The sequence below is a fragment of the Cupressus sempervirens genome, chromosome 10 (genome assembly GCF_028749045.1).
Source record: "Cupressus sempervirens isolate cs-2001-9-10 chromosome 10, ASM2874904v1, whole genome shotgun sequence".
Lineage (NCBI taxonomy): Eukaryota > Viridiplantae > Streptophyta > Pinopsida > Cupressales > Cupressaceae > Cupressus > Cupressus sempervirens.
This window is the reverse complement of record NC_143127.1, coordinates 641,830,791-641,851,012: the sequence shown is the minus strand read 5'-3', so window position 1 is coordinate 641,851,012 and position 20,222 is coordinate 641,830,791. Positions and strand designations below refer to the sequence as shown.

The window sequence follows — 20,222 nt, the reverse complement described above, 5'->3', positions numbered from 1 at the left end:
AGAGGAATTTGTTCCTAGAGATTTGGATATAATGAAAGCTGCATTGGAAATTGTGCACACAAATTTATGTGGATTTATCCTTAACTAGTAATGTTTATTTTATAACTTCTATTAATGATTTCAGTTGGAAGACTTTAGTTCTTCATCAGAAGTTTGAGGCTTTTAGTGTATTCAAAAAGTTTAAAGCATTGGTCGAAAATGAGATTGGCAAATATATTAAATCTCTATAATCAGATAGAGGAGGTGATTATACGTAAAATGATTTGATGGAGTTTTTTTTAGTGTGATTGAATCAATAGACAATTTACTACTAATTTCACTTTATAGTAGAATGGAGTTGCTGAAAACAAGAACTCCACCACCATGAACATGGCTCAGACTATGTTGAAGGAGAAGCATATTTCAATTGAGTGTTGGGGAACACCTATCATTTGTTTAGTTTATATTCTAAATAAAGAATGTGCTAGTGATTTTAGAATAACAAAGTAATCTTGCCTTACAACCAAGAGATAATTATAGTCTGATTAATCCTTGAGATAATTGTAGTCTAATTATTATGTAGACTACAAGTAGATATAAAGCATGTGTACCTTTTGGTGAATAGAAATCAGATTCTAGTCCAATGGTGTCTTATGTGTTGTTAATACTGCAAGAAATCTTCTATTCTATTGATGTTGCAGCAAACCTTTACACAATAGAATATGGAAAATAGTCACAATAAATAGTGCAACATATGTACATCTTTGATTGCCTAATCTCTGTGTATCTATATTAGAGGGGCTATTAAATATCTACAATGAATGCAAGTATAATTTTTTATAATCAATGACCAATAACAACAAAAAAATAAAATTATGAGAGTAAAACTACATGTGTTTTTATGAAATAGGGAATCTACCAAAATTACAATCAATGACCTGTAGTCTCCCTTCTTTGTGTGCCAAGATATTCTAGAAAAGATTTTTGCTAGCATGCTTTAGTTTGACAATTAATCATTATACATCAACAAAATTACATGGGACTGTAAATCACTATAAGATGAACCTTTAATCTATGCGATCCCTTCTCATCACCACTATTGACATTGCATGGCTTGGAAATGGATTATTTTGATCTCCATATAGGGTTACACTTTGAAGTTGTGTACAATTTGGAATTGGAATTATTAATAAATGAATATTTGTACATCCACTTGTGTCTAATCTGTCAACTTACCATATGTAAAATATAACTGATTCCAATCTAGTTGCTAATATTTAAAGTATACAAAAAATCTAGAATCTGTATGCACCTTTAATGGTTCATGTACATTAAGTTTTTATTATTGGGCTCAACTGATTACACTAACTACCAAATTCATGTTGACAAAGCCTTATACATTTATCTTGTGCTAGAGACATCCAAAGGCAATTCATATGAGCACCCAAAATATTTTCATAAATGTTTAATATTCATGATCTATCTTAATAAGGTTTTTCTACAAAAGTGTGTACAATGTATATGACATAAACTAATCTGACTCACCATGTACTAACATGTTAAACACAATTTGAACATGTACACAAGATATATACACAAAATTGATTTAAATTAAAATTTACCTTTTTCTGCTTAACTTTTCATGTTTAAAAGGCTAAACTGGTAAAAGAGCGACAAACAATCTTTTGCATTGAACAATTCACTGAAAACAACTTGTCAAGTAAATCCCCCTCAATCCTTGCATAAACATTAAGGATTTGGGTATCTTCCATTCAACCTACATAGTGAGTTTGATAACACTTTATTACCACAAAAAAGAGATATGATCTAGTAAGAAATTAATAGTAATTACTACAAAAAGGAATCAAGGTCTCATAACACAATCATCTAGTAAATGTTGAACAAACACTCACAACTTGATACAAACACACAAATAGGTGAACATGAAGAAATAGCAATATAGTTGAACTCTTACATTTCTCAAAAGGCTCTTACTTCAATTTTTATAAGGAAAGCAGAAACTCATAAGTCACAAACACAGCTAGTAAATGTCAATATAAAATTCACAACCTGATAAAACACACAAATAAGTGAACAACATGAAATAGTAATATAGTTGAACCCTTACATTACTCCAAAGGCTCTTATTTCATTTTCTATGTGGAAAGCGGCAACTCACAATCAATGGAAAGTAGCAACTCACAAGAAAAGCTAGTAAGATCATATTGTCTAATCTATACCTAGATGATGAAAACTGGGATTCACTTGTCAGCTTTTGGAACAATGAAATTTTTTAAAACTATTGATTTCAATTCTAATAGTAAACTTTTAGGGGGGAAAAAATTATAGTAGGGATTTGACTTGAAAGCTTCAAGGCAATTTAGTGAAGTTCTTTTAAGTTATAACCTATAATTATAAAACTTAATCTCTTTTTCAAAAAATAATTTTTTATTAGTGTGATGTATGATACATCGTTCAATTCATCTTTTCTTCTAGCTAGCTCCACCAATAAATTTTCAGACATAAATGCCAACTAGCATTTTATTCTCTAAAATAAGCTCCAAATTCATTACAAAGAAAATTTGAATCTCAAAAGTGGCAATGTAAATCCCCTTCTTAGCACTTGAGCTACTGAGCTCAATCATTTTGCTAGAAAGCATAAGTTTTAAATAAAATAAAACAAAAATAGTAGCCAGATAATTGCATCCTGCAAAATTAAATTCATTGATTTTCCTTAACATGAACCATATTTTATTTTAATAGAATTAAATCCTGTGATCCATAACATTTCAAATGAAAGATCTCAACAAAAGAACTAAGAAGATATTTTTTTTAAAGTAAATTATTTATTGGAAAATCTGTTGAATTCAATCATTGCATCTATTTCAATGAGGAAAGCCCTATGAAACAATTGGAACAATGGACTAGATAGTACACCACAAAATAAAATAACAATTACAACTGATTAACCAACCCTTCAGTATTCAACCCTCCAATTACTACCACCTGTTTGAAAATACAAAGATTACAAAGCACACATGCACTCACTTTATCAACATATCTTGTTTGTCTTTATGTCATTTCCAACTCCCTCTTTGTTTCTATTAGTCATGTATATAGTATAAATAAATAAACTGCATGCACCAACAAATTAAGATGTAGGAAGATTGTAGGTTATATAAAGTGCACATTAATTAATGATGTCATTGGACCTTCAAATTATGTTATGGGTATGACCATCTCTAAGTAGAAAAAACCTGGAAACATAAAGTCTCAAACTCATAGTTCCTCATAGATTAATCTATTAAGAAAAGAATTTAAAAGGGCATCTCTTTTTTCTACACACCCTTCTTCCTTAATGTGCATTTTCTCTTCTCTCTCTCTCTCTCTAATTTTTCTCCATAAGTATTCATTCTCACTTGAGTTTTTCCATAACTTGTTTCCAATCTTGCTCAACGATGTAGCCAACCATTCCACAACTATATTGTAAGGGTGAGCTACTTAGAGGCTGTGATATCACCTTTCAACTGCATGAAAGTGGGGAAGTGAAACAATTATTTAAAGAACATGGCTTTCTCTTGACTACTCATGAATCTAGTGAATTAATTTCAAAAGCTACTTCTACTGAACCCAAACCTATTACTGCTATCTCAGAGTCTGATAATGGTGGTATATTGGACTCAACTTCTATAAGTGAATCATTAAGTTCTCAACTAGGAAATATCATTAATTCCAACCCAATCATGTTATTTATAAAGGGCACTCCTAAAGAGCCACATTGTGGTTTTAGTTAAAAGTTTTTTGAAATTCTTAGAGAGGAAGGGCTAGAATTTGGGAGCTTCAACATTCAGTCTGATAAAGAGGTAAGGCAAGGTCTTGAAACACATTCTAACTAGTCTAGCTATCCATAGTTGTATATAAAAAGTGAGCTTATTGGTGGATTAGATATCATGATAGAAATGCACAAAAGTGGAGAGCTGAAAAATATTGCCTCGAAAAAAGGAGTGCTACCCAAAGAGTCACTCAATGATCGGTTGAAAAAACTAGTTAATTATTTTCCTCTCATGCTCTTTATGAAAGGCACACTTGATGCCCCTCGATGTGGCTTCAGCTAAAAGGTTGTAAATGTTTTGAATGAAGAGGGTTTAGACTTTGGTCATTTTGACATTTTGAGTGATGAAAAAGTCAAAGAAGGCCTAAAGACTTATTCTAATTGGCCAACATTTCCATAGTTATATCACAAAGGTGAGCTTATTTGGGGATGTGACATTGTTTTAGAAAAGCACAAGGCAAGAGAGCTAAAGTCAAACTTAACAAAATAGAACCAATATATAAAAGGGGATAAAGATTCTAAACACAAGCTTATCTAGTTGTTGACTTTTGGCTTTTTGGTACTATTGTAAGGCTTCACCTTTATTAGGTTTGCCAGAGAGAGAGTGGGATTTGGTGAATGGTGACTGAAGTATTTGAATTGTTAAAGGAAGTGTATATTGTTTGACTCATCTCAACAACTTCTACAACTCTTTGTTCAATTTATAATGCTAAAAATTGGTAATTTAGGTGTGAATGAAAATATTAATTTTGTTTTCCTTACATTTTGACTCATAAGACCTTTTTTTTTACTACATAACTTTCAAGTTGCTTCTGTTATGTTAATTGGGTCTCCTTTCAATGTTGATTTTCATATTTCATGGCTAATATGGCAGATGCTATTATGGGGATTCTTGAGCAATTAACATGCAAATTTTATTAATATATTATCTTATGTCTTCTTATTTTTGAGCTTGGAACTATTGTTATTCGTGTTTGTGAGTGTTTCTTTCCTTGGAATTAAATGGAGAGGAGCATGCTACCATATATGTTTCTACCTAGTCCAATATTTACTACAACAATTAAAGGAAGACAATTTTTTGCATGAACAAGTGAAATTAAAATGTTATTAAACTATACTATTGTTTATTGCATGCCCACTACGTGGCGAAGACACTGAATTAGATTTGGTAAGTTTGATGCTTATTATTTTTGACACACCACAAGATATGTGACTTGGACTAAAATCAATCAAGCACACCTAGTTCCAAGACTATATGAAGACTGCAATATGAGGGTAGATGTGAATGCCAAAGATTTTGGTGTAAGAATGTTGACATAAATGAAAAATGTTTAACATGCCCACAAAAATAGTTAAAATATAGTAACATATAGAAAATGCCTTTCACAAACAAGGGAGCCATGAAAGCAAATGGGGAGGTCAGATTCACCTAAATCGAGAAAGCCCAACCCAGTAATGAATAAGCCAACCCATGGAGCAAGTCCAACCCAAGAATGGAGATGGGGAGGTCAAATTCACCTGATCTGAGAAAGGCCAACCCACCAAGCAAGTCCAATCGAAAGATGCAGTAAGCGAACATGGAAGAATAATAATATATTGGGGTCAGGAAGGAGGGAAAGGTAGCCTACAAATGTCCAACCAAGTCCAACCCATGATTTACAACCAAATCATGTTACCCATGATTTTACACCTACATGGGAATGAAGCTTGGTTGGTAGCTACATAATGCACAAATATTATATAATAATAATTTCACACCTTTTCTTTCTTATGACATTTTTGACCAACTTGGATTTTCTTTGTTATGTGATTGAGTTGGTTGAAATTTTGACCAACACTAGAAAACTTAGGATATTTTTGACCAAAACAAGGATGAAAATTGAAAAAAAAAAAGAGAAATAATAGCTTTGGTAGAAAAACAAGTGCAAATATACTAGTGTTAGCAGGTATATGAGTCATCTTTGAATTGAGCTTTGGAATATAGTCAAATGGATTCTTAAATATTTAAGAGGAACATCCAATAAATGTTTCCTTTTTGGGGGCTCTACTACTAATTCAAAAGGCTATGTTGACTCATATTTAGTAGGAGATATTGATACTAGGCAGAGTACTACATGTTATGTATTTACTATTAGTGGGGCAAAAGTGAGGCTGGTTTCTTGATCATAGAAGGTGAATTCTTTATCTGCTATAGAGGTAGAGTATGTTTCTACTACAGATGTTACTAAGGAGATGATATGGCTTCAATTCTTCTTGGAAGAATTGGAGCACCCATAGAGGGATAATTATTTGTTTGGTGATAGTCAGTATGCCATTCATTTTGCCAAGAATTTTGATCTTCATTTGAAGACAAAACACATTCAGTTGTGGTATCATTTCATTTGATCAATTTTGGATGTTGGAAAATTAAATTTGGACAAGACACATATAAATGATAATCCAACATATATGTTTACAAAGGTAGTAACAAGGGAGAAGTTACACTCCTCTTCAACTTCAGTTGGTCTTCTCCATTGAACACAATAAAGGTACAATTGAGTGGTTTGATCCAGTGGAGATTCATAGAGTAGCACCATTGGTACAAGATTAGTCTTGAAATAGGAGATTATTAGTTTGTGGTGACTAATCAAGGAAGTAATGTACATAGGCCATGACTGTCAAGGGTTTGAGTGGGGCTATTTTATCAACATTTTTGGGATGACATGTTGTAACTAATTTTAACCTAAAGAAGAAAAAATACTTGTATAGAATGGCAAAGGGTTAAGTATTTCATAATGTGTAATATGATAAGAGCTTCCTATAGTGGTACTGAGTTGTAAGGGATTATAGATTGTAATCAGTGGATAATAAAATATTAGACTCTTTGTTGGTGGACATAGCCCAAGGATTAGATGAACCACATTAAATATTTATTTCTTGTTTTCTCTTCTATACAATTTATTATTTTATGATATTGGTTATATTTGCACGTAATTGTTATTTTTTTCTCTTTAAATCCTAACAAGGATGTTGTTCATCTAAAAATCAGTAACAACCATGTTAGTGAAACATGTGGTTTATATTGCTTCCACCCATTCAATAAAATAATATGTGGCAACAAAGATCCAGTTGTGTCCACTACTTGATTTATTGCCAATTTCACCTATAAAGTTGATTCCCCACATTTGAAATCGTTCTTTAGCTTGTAAAGTTCTAAGAGGAAAAGCTCCATCATACTTAAGCTTTCCTATAAAAAATTGGCATGCTTCACATCTTCTAACATAAGCAATGCAATCTCTAAAGAGATGGGGCCAATAATATCTTTCCCTCATGATTTTATGAGTAGTGGTTTTAGCAAAGAAATTTCCTCCACAAACCCCTTCATGTATTTCTTTAAGAATCACAAGTGCTTGGCCTATATTCAAGAAAAACTGTAAAATACCATCCCTATTTTTTTGGTAAAGATCACCTTGAATAAAGATGTATTTTGTTGCTTGCAATTTTACATTTCTCTTGTGAATCTCCCTCAAGCCTTCATGGTATTTCCTACATCTCAAATAGTAGGAAACATCAGAATACCAAGGACACATCTCAATACTTTCTTGAAGGTATTCTTCATCCACTTGAATTATTTGTTTAGCTTCCAAATTTGAATCAACCATATGTTTTGCTAACCTTTGACCTCTGACCAATTTGCTAATTTCGATATTTATATTAAATTATTGTATTTGATCGATCTATCTACATCTTCTCCTTATAGTCTCAGTCTATCTAAAAATATCTTTGACTACAACGTTAGGAACATATGCCACCACATTTGCACTAACTAGATATGGCCTGAAAGCCTTGACATCTTTTACCAAAGAATATGCTTTTTTTTCATTAATATTATAATTAAACTTTGGACTTTATATCCCTCTTTATTTTTTTGAAGCATAATTGCAACAATTGTATGATATGATGCAAAGGAAAATATTTGAAAGGGCTTTTCAAAATTAGGATTTTTAAGAACATGGGCTTATTTTATTGCCCTTTTTTTATGTGTAAATGCTTCTAAAGCTTCATCAATTTAAACCACTTTAGCTCATTTCTTCAACATTTTATATATACGCTTAACAATTTTTGCAAAATTGGACACAAATCTTCTTACAAAATTAATCCTTTTGAAGTATGATTGAATGACATTAATAGTTTTGGGGATCTTTATATTATCAATTGCTACAACTCTTTTAGGATCTTTCTCACTCCTTCCTTGGAAATAAGATGTCCCAATGATTTTTCCTATGGTTCGAAATTGGTAGTTTTCAAGATTAAGAGACATCCCATATTCAAGAGTTGTCTTAATTTTTTTTCTAAATGGTTATAGTGATCTTCAACTTTCTTGGAATATGTGATAAGGTCACCCTGGTAAACTACTAATATATGATCAATAAGGGCCTCAAATGAAACATCTATTGCTCTTTGAAAAGTTTCTCTAGCATTTGTCAATCTAAAAGGCATTGTAGTATAAATATATGTTCCTCACGAAGTAGTAAATTATGTTTTTTACTGCTTTATTTCTTTGACTTTTACTTGATTATAATTAGAAAAACCATCCATCATGGATAAGAATTCATTTCCAGTTAACTTTTATAGAAAAACCTCCACGTTTGGGAAAGAATAATTGTCTTTTAATGATGATACATTCAAGTTTCTAAAATCAATACACAATCTTATATATCCATTTTTCTTTCTCACAGGAACCAAATTAGAAACCCACATAGAATATCTAATGGGTTTAATTATGTCAGCATCTCTCATTTTAATTAATTCTTCTTTCATCTTTAGATATAGCATAGGAATTATTGGTGTATTCTTTTGTTTAAAAGACTTAACATATGATTTCAGTAATATTTCATGGTGAAATAAATTTTATCCATATGCTTTTAAATCATCACAAGACCATGGAAACACATGCCTATAATTGCTCAATAAGTTGATCAATTCTAGTCTTATTTTAATTGGTAAAGTTCTCCCAATAATAAATTTTCTTGGAGAGTGTTCACTTCCAAGATTAACCTTCTCAACTTGTTCTTGCAAGATATTAGGTGAATGTATTTTGAGTTTTTCATGTTCATCAAAAATATGCTTCAAATCCACCAATCCTTTAGGTATCTTATTAGATTTAAGCTGCACAATCTCATTTCCAAAGACAATATCTTTTCCATCTTCACTTTCAAAAAGCCCATTCCAATCAATATTGATATCTTGGTAATCCTTTTCACATGTCAAGAATTGCAATAAATCATTGTCATCTTTGAAGATTTTCCAATTGTACATTTTATCAAGAATAAATTGTTTGTTTTTAATTTCAACCTGAATAACTTCTTGCAATGGAATATCAATTTCTTTGATACATAATTTTTCCATTAAATCTGCTAAAAAAATTATTAGACCTAAAAATCTAGTTGATTAAAAATGCATCTAAATCTTTTCAACCTTGAGTTAATTGTCAAAAATTTATCTCTAATTTGATATATTATCAATTCTAAATCTCCAAATACTAAAAGTAACTTTATTTAATAAATTTTGGCAATATTTTGACCCAGAATCAGAGCTTCATATTCAACAATATTATTTGTACATTACAAATTCAATGCAAAAACATACTTGAATATTTTACTTGATGGTGATATAAGAACTACTCTAGCTCCATTTCCTTCTTTACTAAATGCCCCATATAAATGCATTTTCCATAATTCATTATGTTCTTGTTGTGTAAGGACTTCATCCTTATCTTCTATAATTTGAATAGGCTTACTTATACTTACTTAGGAATTGTCAATATCTATCTAGAAAAAAATTACCCTATTATCATGCTGGAAGTTTTCAACAAGAAATTCATACCTTGGTTCTTTATCGATTTAGATGTTTTTTCCATTAATTGAGATAGTTCAATAGGAAAAGTTTAGCTATATGTGTCCTCCAACTAAATTTGACCATTGTCTTGAAAGAAATATATCGTAATAGGTAGGAACTTCAACTACAATAATATCATCTCAAAGCTTCCATATTCTTCCATCTTTTGTCATGTAATGAAAACCATTGATCTTAGGTTTATACAAAATTTCTAGATTCAAAAACTTCATACAATGAATCTAGAGACTCAAAAAAGATAACTTGTACAGAACTTTGTGTAGACACCTAAAAACCTTTAGAAAATAAAGTTTTTTTATTTTCTGAAAAAGTCCTGATGACATCATCATTTATTAATTAATTAATTATTTAATTAATTAATTTATTTTTATGCCATTAAATCCTTTTATCTTAATTAAAAATATTTAATTAAGGAATCCCTCCCAAAAATGTTTAAATCTTATTTAAACATTATTTCCTTATTTATTAATTATTTAATTAATAAATTGACCAAAAATCCTAAAATAAATAAAAAATTTATTTTTTTCCCAAAAGTTGGCCAATTTGCTTATGACCAATAACCTCTTCCAAAATCTTCTAATCCTTCTTTAATTTTGATTAAAGGCTAATCCCATCATTTCCTACCCCTAATCCCAACTCAAAATATTTAATTAAAATTAAATATTAATCCTCATGTTTATTAAAAAAGTTTTAATAAATATCTCCTCAACCCAAACCCTTGAAATAAATAAAACTTTATTTATTTCCTAAAAATCTAATTTATCCTCAGAAGTTCTAGACTCTTCTAGAAAGTCTTCATCCTCATCCTAGGAAATTCTAGACTCTTCTAGAAGATGTCTTTAAACCTAATCCTAATCCCCTCCTAACCTTGTCACATTCCCTAAACATGGGTTAAAACTTACTAACCCAAGCCAAAGCTAACAAATATCTCCTCCTTCACCCACCCTCATTAAATGCCATCCACTTGCCTATCCCTAAGCTAATCCTAAACCATCCTAATCCATCCTCTAATCATTTGCACAAGCCTAAACAAGCTTAAAACATTTCTAATCAAGTCCAAGTCGAATTTGCTCTCATCACCCTCAAAATATCTCAACCATAAAACTTTATGAAGTCCACTAGGTCATAAATGACTCTTACAAGCCCTTTTATTGCTCTTACAAGTCATTATGAGGGTCTTTATGAAGATTTTATCTCTTTAAGCCTCCTTTGTTGACTCATCCTTGCCCTTTCCTCCATCCTCTCACCATGTGACATGTGTCACTCCTTGATTGGCTATAAGGAAGCACAATCCATGTGCTCTCCTCTCATGCAATCTGAGCCTTCCATAAGCTTTTTCCCATCCTTGCATCTTAGCCCTCAATCCCTCAAGCCTCTTAAATTGGATCTTCCCCTTTGCAAAATAACACAATCCATGAAGTAAAGTTATAATGCTATTTTGAGAGCCAAATCCATACTAAAGCCATATATCCACACCAAAAATCCACAATCATCCATTGAAGCTTTTGGAAGCATATTGAGCATACATCCTATCTATTTAGACAAAGCTACTCAACAAGAGAGCTTCTCATTGAGAGAGCCCATTAATGGCTCATATTCTCAATTGAGAGTTCATCTTAGTCTATCTTGAAGTTTATGAATTTTGTTTAGTTTGTAGAAGCTTTATTTAAATTTGGTTTCTATTAGCATACTAACATTACTCATATACATTTTGGCACGCCCGGTGGGACCCCGCATGGGTCATCTTCATTAGCTTTTTTAGTCAAGTTTTGTATGTTATTTGCTGATTTTGGCTAATTTTTCTTATTTTTGTGATTGGTAGGATTGTATAAATTGGTTTTGTAGGTCCACATGAGCATGAAGAAGACAAAGGAACTCATAATCTATCTCATAGTGTTTGCAGATTTTTCAAGCTTATAGGTGGACAAAGAACTTGAAATTATTCTTCCTCTTCTTGTCTATATTCTTCTTATTCCATCTTCTTCTTCTTCTTCTTCTTGTGGGAGATCTTGGCCATTTTTTTTTTTTAAGGAAGCAAAATCATACACACTTCTTTTTAGTGCTTAAAATGAACCCCCAAATCATACTTAAATCCATTGAAAAATTAAAAATTTGCAAAAAAGAAAAAATCTTTTAACAAGTGAAACTAAACCAATCTAATCATTTGCATCCTTGCAACATCAAGGTTTTAGATGCATTCATGCAAAATTAGGAACACTTCATTTTTGGAAATTTAAAAAGAACTTCAAGTTTCCATTTCAAAAGGTTCAAAATCAACACTAAGTGCACACTAAAGTTCTTTTTAAAAAAATCTCATGAAAACTAAGAGTCCTAAATGGTTGCCAAAAATTGTCCTAAAAGCTTTGTTATTTGTTCCAAAAAAATGTCTTGTTGCAAAATCTTGAATGTTTCTTAGGTTTTTCATGCATCAAAACAATCTAGGAATATCTTTTTTGGGCTTAAAATATGCAAACTAGAACACAAAATCTTGAATGAAATCCAAAGTCCAAAGAGTCATTTTCACTTTTGAGTCCAAAAACAATCTTGAATGATCTAAGGTTAAAACAAAGCACTTCAAAGTTCTTAAAACAACACACAAAATCTCAATCTTGAATGCTCAAAGGAAAAAACTTGAATGTTTAATCACTTGTCTTTGAATGCATGTTGCTAAACACAATCTTGAATGCCTAACAATCAATGAACATTGCATGGTTTTGATGCATTTTAATGACGCTCGCATTTCTTATGCTGATGAATTCTCGATTTTCATTATGTTGACGACGCTGTCAAGTTGGAATGAACATTGTATGTCCTAATCACGAGTGTCTTCAATCATAGCTTACAAAATCTAAATCATCAATTGGAAAAGAACAAGCGTGTTTTTTAGCCCAAGATCATCCAAGTCTTCTCTCCCCTTGTCGTCTTTCGAGGCCATCTTGGGTGCATAAGATTAGGATCCAAAATCTTGTCTTAGCTTTTTAGGAGGCCTGCTTGGGGATTTCATCACCCCTTGGGACGACCTCAACTCCAGCATTCCGGCGGAGTATAAAGATCGGGAGGTGAATCCAAAGACACCTCTCTTGGGATCAAAATTTTGTCACTCGGGCTAAGCCTCAAGGAACTTTATACCCTTGAGAAGTGAAAGAGGAGAAGTGGGTTACCGCTCCTCTCGGCTGTGTGACATCTTTTTGGTTTCATCTACGGATTTGGGCCTCACGTACCTTGCGTATATCGAGGACTCCCTAGCTATAACAAATTTCATCCTTGTAGAAAGATTCCTAGGATGTTCGTGTGTTTGACGTGTTTGCTGAAAACTTTTGTCTTCTTGTTTGTTCATAGCTTTTGAATGAATGTTTGCCAACTTTGGTCAAAATCCTAGAAAAGCATAAATCTCCTAGCTCAAGGCATACTTAGCATAGTCACTACCTTATCAGAAAATCATCCAAGCTCCCCCACTGCAACCAAATCTATCTAGTTCTTTGCCTTAAAACAATCCCAAATCCAAAGTCCATCCAAATCATCCCCCCAGCTAGCTAGCAACCCAATCCAAAATCACCCAAGCCTTTAAAGAGTTGTTGTTACTCTGCCAGAGTTTGCTATCCAATCAATCCTACCAATCAACCAATCTCACCAAGGTTATCCCTTTTACAGAGCATTGTCTAGGGTAATCCAGCTTTGTCACTTGTATCCCTCATCACCTTGAGCTAAAGGTTGGGATCCACAAGTGGTCAATCTCGTGTCATGCCATAGGATCATTAGTCTATCCTTAAGTTGACACAATCACCACGAATCTTGCACATAGGAAAGCAAAACTCTCACTTTTTGATAGCATACCCTTGAAGTATTCCACCCACAAGAAAGCCAAAAATCTCTAGCCAATCCTCCTTAGGTTTGTCATACAGCTTTGACTCTCCCTAGGAAATCTTTCATCAGCCAATCCAAAATCTGTGCTTAATCCAAATCCAACCATGAGCTTCCATGTTCATCCATATGCAAGACCCCATCCCCATCAAACTCATCATCAAAGCATGAAGTACCAATCCTATCATGATGTGTTTGGTCGCATTGTCCTTGCTCCCGCCACCTCCTATTCCAATGATGACGAAAATCTTGTTGACTATGACAGGTATATTGAAAGCCTTAGAAACATTCCCCCAAGCATCCCCCAAAATCCAAGAGTTATTCCAAACTATCTAGTCATGCCATCTGATATTCCAACTTCCCCTCCATCACCCCATCAACCAAGCTTCCAATCTTCCACCCCCATCACACTAGCTATTCCTGTCAATCCACCTCCACCTTCGACACACGAGTCTCCAAGGAATCTCCTAGAGGAAATACAAGAAAAGTTGCCTCCAACAGTCGATAAGCCATGTCATCTAATCCAACCATGTGAAGTAGTCAGTGATGAAGCTTCCCCATCTATAATATCACCTCCATCTCCCATAGCTATCATCCCCATACCATCCATCAAATTGCTTAAAATCCTTCCACTTCTCGCAAGCATCAAAATTCCACCACCTGTCAAATCCCTCCAAATCCTATCCACATCACCTCCAAGCATTTCCCAAATCTCTCGTAATGACCCTTATGCATCCATCTTCTACTCACCCATCTCCACTTCTGAATCCCCCATCTATCCATCCGCTGCCTTTGAAGAATCCATCCCTTCACCTCCTATTGCACCATCCACTCCAAACCAATCCTATCAAGATCCTGCCCAAAAGCATGTTGACATCCCCCAAAGCATAAATGAAGATATCATCATACGATGTCTTCCATCCATAGTGCAGTCACCATCTCCTCCATCTCCAAAACCTCGAGCCATATCTCCTCCACTACAAGATATCTTGTCATCCCACTAGCTACATCAAGATCCTATCCTTCCATCTCCCCCGCTCCATGCTTCCATCTTACCACCTATCCAAGCTATTCCACCATCTATAATCTACCCTCTTGGTTCACTTACATTCATCCACGGTGGCCCTCTCTCAGCAGAAGAATTAAGAATAGTATCTCCCCATTGCAATACACCTAATAAATCACTTCTACCATTTTCTGCAAGCAAAAAGTTTCCTCGGCTTGTTCAAATGCTCAATCGATGGAATTATCAAGGTCAAGTTTTAGGACCACAAGAGAAAGGAATCAAAGAGCCTATTATTGCACAAAAAAATCTAGGATTTCATGGTCTTGGATATGTATCCAAAGGCTCACCATCTAAAGGTGTTGGTACACCACACCCCCAAACCAAGCCTATCTCCAAGCCCACCATGCCAGCCTCCCATCACTCCTTCAAGAAATCTTATGTCATCCCCCCTCCACCATCTTTGCAACCCAAAACAACCTACCATATCCCCCCTTCATCCACTAAATCCATTTTGGGTCCCTATGTCCCAAAATCTACCATCCTCCATCCTCCTATCAGCCATCATAAAAATCCTATTCCATCCATTTCTATGCAAGATCAACAAAGGCACATATCAGGGCACATCATCCATCATCATCCCCCTACATGCTCTTTCATATCCTCTCCATCTCACAAAGCTTCTCCTAACCATCTTCCCAAAGCTTACCACAACAATGTAAATGCCAACTTCAAAATGCATAAAGCTAAAAATCCACATCCTAGGCAATCATATGTCTATTCTAAAAGACATACTCCAAAAAGGCAAAATCCAATCAAAGAATGCAAAACAGTGCAAAAGCCTATGAAAAGAAAATCCAAAACCATGTGGATCCCCAAGAAAAAAGTTGAAACCCAATGCATAATGGCATCCACCATTGCTAATCCCCCATCTAGTGACTCATGTCCCCCATCTCCTAACTCCATCTTGGGTGCCTATATCCCCAAGCATGCTTCCACAAATCCTCCATCACGCCCGCATCTACCATCTATCCCCCATATGCTCTTTTCACACCCATTCCAACATGTGCCAATGTTGCTCTTGCAAGAATCCCCATCTCATGCTCCTTTCCAGCATTTTCATCCCTCCATCTCCTACCATCAATCCCATCTAATCCGATCTATTGCATAAATCACACATCCGGTGTACCAACAGCTAGCAACAAAATTGAACATTCCAACAGCTAGTGAAAAATTCCAAAAAAGCAAAATAGCTGAAGAAAGCCAAAATCATTCCAGCTAAGTCCAAAGTCAAAAAGTTAAAAAAGAAAAGAAAAATAAAGCGTCCACTGGTGAAAACTTGGCAATTCAAGCGCCTTGGACAAGTACCATGATGAAAACTTGGCAAACAAGCGTCATGTGTAATCCCGCCATCTCCAGCTTAGCCTATCACCCTCATGCTTTTGGTCATCTCTTGACATCCACCTCCATCTTCCAATCTATCCAACTATCCTCCATCCTCCAGCTTCCATCTCACACCATCCACTAATCTTATGCAGCTTTAGCCAATCATCTCGGCTATCATCCATCTCCCTAGCCCCTTCAGCTTTTTCCATCCTAGCTTCAATCCTATCACATACATCATAAGACCTCCTTCCACATGTTATCTTCTGATTGGGGGCACTATATTCCTTGGAGATCTTGTCTTGTCCATCCTCCCTTGTCATTGGTATCTAGCTCTAGGCTATCCTCATGCAAACCCAATGTCATCTCTTTATATCCATCATAATCCTAGCTATCTACCATCCTATCCAGCCATCTCATCCTGCTCCTCTAGCTATCCTTGGTCACAAAATATCTCATCATCATTGGATGCATCCTGCCAAATCCATATCTTTTGCTATCACCCCACCCTTAGCTTTCGCATCTTGCACAACATCGAACCATCCCGCTATCCTATCATCCTGAGCTTGTGCCTACTTGTAACTATCTTGGTCCGTTAGCTTGTACCATATCTTGATTAGCTCACTTGTAAATATCTTGGTCTGTCAACTTGTACATCCTCTTTAGCTTAGTACCATTGTATCTATCCAGCTTTTGTGTCATTTCATCTTTGATCAGCATCTTGTACACACCACACAGCTTGTTTAGCTATTTCAATGCATCCTTTAGCTAGATCTCCTGTCACCAAAGTGTTATCCTTCTTAGTTCAGCTTGCCAGACGCATCACTCATCCAAATCCACCAGCTTAGGGGCTCTCCGATAGGTCCTTGCAGGATATAGCTTTCCTCATGTCTGATCTTGGTCCGTTAGTACCTCATCCTACCCATCTCGTTGGCAAACGGTTCTCTTTTAGATTTTCGCTTTCTTTTGATTTGGACTCTTCCCTATTGGGTCTTGAAATATCTTTTCCAAGCAATCTCCTTGTTCCCTCCTCAAGGTTGCCATGATCTTCCATATCATGGTATACTGTGAATGGGGCAATCAGAGCGTAAGGTCTTGATCATGTCTTTTGTTTGTTTTTCTTTTCTGCTTGTGGGTTCTCCAATGTCGTTTCCACGCTGCTTCCTCTAGGATTCATGTGTGATGTTGGGGCAATCCTTGCGTGTTTGTTTTGAGTTAGTTTGTCAATCCTCTGGACAGTTGGTGAAAAGGCCTTGATGTTCTTGGTAACCTTGGCAATTAACCAATAGTCCTATAGCAAATCTAGTGCTCAACTACATGGTGGTACTTCTCTTTGAAGTATCCCCCCGCTCAAAAAGCTTCAATGGTTTTCCTTCATCTCCATTATCCCCCATCCATATCCAGCATCCATCTCTCCTACCCCAGCTTATGCATCAATATCTCTTTGAATCACTCATCACTCTTAGCTTTAGGGATCCACAATCCTAGTCTTAGGGATCCACCAATCCAAATCAACCCACCAAGCCTCACCTTTCGAGATCCACAATCCTAGTCCTAGGGATCTCCGAAACCCATCTTTCGCCAATCTAACTCTTTGAAATCCTGTTGCATCAGCTTTATAATCCCCTCATCCATCTCCCTATCCTGGATTCCTTTCTATAGCGCTCTGCTCCTTCATCCTCCACCTTCCCTAAGGTCTTAAGCTTGCTTCCTCTTGTGCATCTGATTCTCCTTTATCATTCTCCCATAGTGAGAGTTTGAGCTAATTCAGCCCCTTCTCTTTGCCAATCTGAGTTTCCTTGCTCATCCAAGATTCTTGTACTTTTCAAGAAGCCATCGAGCCTCGCTTTCTCTCCCCGCTGCCTTCTTGAGGGGGCATCTCACAGTCCATTCTCTCCTCTTCTGCTCTAGCCTTGGGCATCTTATTTTCTTATCTTTGATGCCATGCCACTTGCGGCATCACATCAAAGAGGGGCAAAATGTAGACACCTAAAAACCTTTAGAAAATAAAGTTTTTTTATTTTCTGAAAAAGTCCTGATGACATCATCATTTATTAATTAATTAATTATTTAATTAATTTATTTATTTTTATGCCATTAAATCCCTTTATCTTAATTAAAAATATTTAATTAAGGAATCCCTCCCAAAAATGTTTAAATCTTATTTAAACATTATTTCCTTATTTATTAATTATTTAATTAATAAATTGACCAAAAATCCTAAAATAAATAAAAAATTTATTTTTTTCCCAAAAGTTGGCCAATTTGCTTATGACCAATAACCTCTTCCAAAATCTTCTAATCCTTCTTTAATTTTGATTAAAGGCTAATCCCATCATTTCCTACCCCTAATCCCAACTCAAAATATTTAATTAAAATTAAATATTAATCCTCATGTTTATTAAAAAAGTTTTAATAAATATCTCCTCAACCCAAACCCTTGAAATAAATAAAACTTTATTTATTTCCTAAAAATCTAATTTATCCTCAGAAGTTCTAGACTCTTCTAGAAAGTCTTCATCCTCATCCTAGGAAATTCTAGACTCTTCTAGAAGATGTCTTTAAACCTAATCCTAATCCCCTCCTAACCTTGTCACATTCCCTAAACATGGGTTAAAACTTACTAACCCAAGCCAAAGCTAACAAATATCTCCTCCTTCACCCACCCTCATTAAATGCCATCCACTTGCCTATCCCTAAGCTAATCCTAAACCATCCTAATCCATCCTCTAATCATTTGCACAAGCCTAAACAAGCTTAAAACATTTCTAATCAAGTCCAAGTCGAATTTTCTCTCATCACCCTCAAAATATCTCAACCATAAAACTTTATGAAGTCCACTAGGTCATAAATGACTCTTACAAGCCCTTTTATTGCTCTTACAAGTCATTATGAGGGTCTTTATGAAGATTTTATCTCTTGAAGCCTCCTTTGTTGACTCATCCTTGCCCTTTCCTCCATCCTCTCACCATGTGACATGTGTCACTCCTTGATTGGCTATAAGGAAGCACAATCCATGTGCTCTCCTCTCATGCAATCTGAGCCTTCCATAAGCTTTTTCCCATCCTTGCATCTTAGCCCTCAATCCCTCAAGCCTCTTAAATTGGATCTTCCCCTTTGCAAAATAACACAATCCATGAAGTAAAGTTATAATGCTATTTTGAGAGCCAAATCCATACTAAAGCCATATATCCACACCAAAAATCCACAATCATCCATTGAAGCTTTTGGAAGCATATTGAGCATACATCCTATCTATTTAGACAAAGCTACTCAACAAGAGAGCTTCTCATTGAGAGAGCCCATTAATGGCTCATATTCTCAATTGAGAGTTCATCTTAGTCTATCTTGAAGTTTATGAATTTTGTTTAGTTTGTAGAAGCTTTATTTAAATTTGGTTTCTATTAGCATACTAACATTACTCATATACACTTTGTGCACATTCTTATCCTTCTCCAATCTTCATCATCAAATCCTCCTTGAATTTTCCTAATCATTGATCTTGTAAAAAAATTTGATTCATGTCTTATACCATCTCAAACTTTCCTAAATTTCATCTAAAGTCAGCCACAAATTCTGATTCTCCAAACTTGTTCATCTAGCTATTGCTCGATACACATAATAGTTACTCAGGTAATATAGAAATCAATTATTACTAACTTTGTCAGGAATCACTATGTTTCTCCTTTTCTTTTTCAATCACTTGGGTAATAGTGGAGTTACTCAGTGAAGACAATCTCCCTTCATTAATCTTGTCACTCAGTTAAGTTTATGTTCTTCAATACATTGCAACTATACATGATTGTAAAAAAATCAAGCCAATAATGCATTATCTTTGTCCAACTCATTCAAGTACCCATTGAATACCTTACTTATCACTTATGTCTTCCTCATACTTCCTTCAAATCATCTTCATCAATCTAATGATATGGCACTCTACTAAGTTAGCATAATGTCTAGCCATCTAGGACTTTGGCATACATTTATAGTACTTTCAACTAACAATGTCCCACTATCAATTACATTATGTAGTTGTGATCCAGTTGAATATGCTACTTGGAATGATAAATGTGTATTTCAAAACCTCTATAGAAAATGAGAAGCATCGATAAATGAAGTAAATATTTTTCTGAATTATGGTGGGCACCCTTGGTAGTGCAAGATTCATATATAGTGATTGCATGTGTAACTAAAATATCCCACATTCATTGGTTGAGGGGTTTTTGTTTTATTTTTATAATGATGTACTCACACTCCAAGTTTCTCAAA

The 20,222-nt window shown here is 34.6% G+C and overlaps 1 pseudogene; it reads left to right on the top strand.

The window, feature by feature from the left end:
- The window catches only part of LOC149535470 (monothiol glutaredoxin-S11-like), a 48,361-nt pseudogene extending 44,060 nt beyond the window's left edge, over positions 1-4,301 (top strand).
- Positions 4,302-20,222: the final 15,921 nt, after the last annotated feature.